Source organism: Octodon degus, unplaced genomic scaffold (genome assembly GCF_000260255.1).
Source record: "Octodon degus isolate 3935 unplaced genomic scaffold, OctDeg1.0 scaffold00015, whole genome shotgun sequence".
In the NCBI taxonomy this organism is placed as follows: Eukaryota; Metazoa; Chordata; class Mammalia; order Rodentia; family Octodontidae; genus Octodon; species Octodon degus.
This window is the reverse complement of record NW_004524591.1, coordinates 23,082,116-23,084,035: the sequence shown is the minus strand read 5'-3', so window position 1 is coordinate 23,084,035 and position 1,920 is coordinate 23,082,116. Positions and strand designations below refer to the sequence as shown.

General features: G+C 36.8%; 1 protein-coding gene across 3 annotated transcripts in view; it reads left to right on the top strand.

Moving 5' to 3' along the window:
* The window catches only part of Lrguk (leucine rich repeats and guanylate kinase domain containing), a 143,813-nt gene that overhangs the window by 17,243 nt on the left and 124,650 nt on the right, over positions 1-1,920 (top strand). The window lies entirely within an intron of this gene.

The window sequence follows — 1,920 nt, the reverse complement described above, 5'->3', positions numbered from 1 at the left end:
TACTGCCAAAGTAGTTTCTCATATTACAAGATATAGGCAAGAAATAATAAGTAAACAACATAGGTACAAACATTTTTTTTTTAAAGTCAACAGAAAATTGAAATACACTTTTAAAAGTTTCTACTACTAGAAGATATCATACAATGTCTTTTTTTATTTTTTTATTTTTCAAAATTTTATTGATAAACAGATAGCAATGAGACAGTTTCATCAAATCGGAAGTACAGTTTCAACAAATAATACACTGCATATATTCTTCTTAGTGGTTAATTGCTGTACAACATACAATGTCTTTTAAATAAATCGTAAGTCAAAGATACAGTATAAATCTTAGAACAAAAGTTAAGATTAAGCAATATTCAGAAAATTAAATGTTTCGAAACAATTGAACTAAGAAAAAGTTTTCATGATAGCAAAGAAGTACTAAGAGTAAAACATAAGATAAATACTGGAATTTCAAGTAAATGACCAGCACTTCTAACAGTTTGAGGATAGGATATCGCCCAAAGTTCTAGTGTGTTGTGGACATGCATAATGACCGTGACAGTTACTGGTGGCTAGACGATGGACATCAAATTTAATGAAAGCTTCTATATTAAAATTCTTAATATAGTGTCTCTTACAGAGTAGGCTCTCAAAAATTACAGAGGTAGCAAATAATATTAATAATAGAAGAAGATAAGAACATGATTGAGAATGTACATAGTCCTTGCTCTCCTAGGAGATAAGAATGTGAGTAAATCTGAGCAATTCAGCCTCTACAGTATTTTATCCAGAGATGTCAGCTTGACTGCAGGGATTATGGGAAATGGATTCAATAAAAGTGGAGAGGTGGGCTACGGGCAAGCAGAAGGCAGAATCCTAAAGAATTAAAGGTGAGAGTAGAAAGAAGCAGTTGGGATAGAGTCCTGTACTATTGTTTGGATGTAGGTTTGAGTCTCAAGCGGTAAGAAACTGCTTTGATGACTAAGAGGGGGTGAGATGAGAGGACAGTTGAGATTGTGAGAAGATTCTGGCAATAGGGTAGAGCAAGAATAGTCTGGATTAAGACAGCTGCAGTGGGGATAGAAGAGAAGCTAAAGATGAAACATTTAAAATATTTAGGATAGGACTCTAGCTAATTGAGTATTAGAGGTCTGAGCTGACAGTCCTCTGACATGAGCTGGGGGAGGGGAGGAGGAGGGTAGTCTGGTCATTATGTGCAGTAGGAATCAAGAACAGGTGGAACTATGCCCTAAGGAGTTGGATATTAGTAACATATGAGTGGATTTAAGTGGGTGGGTCTTGGAGTAGGAGACTTACAACTTTAGCATCAGAGCCCATTGGTTTCATCCAGAAGACAAAGGGAAGGAAGGAACAAGAACAGAATCCCAGAGGTACAGGTTGTTCAGTGGCAGGCAGGTGAAGAATCAGGTGAGGAAATTGGAAAGGAATGATCAGAGGAATAGGAAAAGAGAGAAGAGCTGCATGCAAAGCTAAGAGAAAAAAGCCTCAGAAACATGGGAATGAGTTGTGCTGCCCAGAGACTAAGTGGAAATAGGCCCAAAAAGTATCCACTGACTCTGCCTGTTTGAAGAAGGCATGGCACTGCCAAAGGAGGTGTGAGGAGATTGCTATATGGATTTTTGCCTTGGGAATTTGGGAGAATACTGAGTGTGACTCATCTGCTTTTGGGCATCCACTTACAATGGAATGTCTTCTCATTTTTAGGAAATGGGGGTCTAGGTGGAAGAAAGGCAGTGGAACTTTATTTAGAAAAGTAAACACCTTTCTTACCTTATGAATAGGTTGATTGGTATAATTGAATGAAACATTAATATGTGGAATTTGTCATCAGAACATAGTAGCTGTCATTTATTAGAAACATTTGCTGTGTTATAGGCACTGTACTGAGAGCTTTATATACATTTTTTATTCATA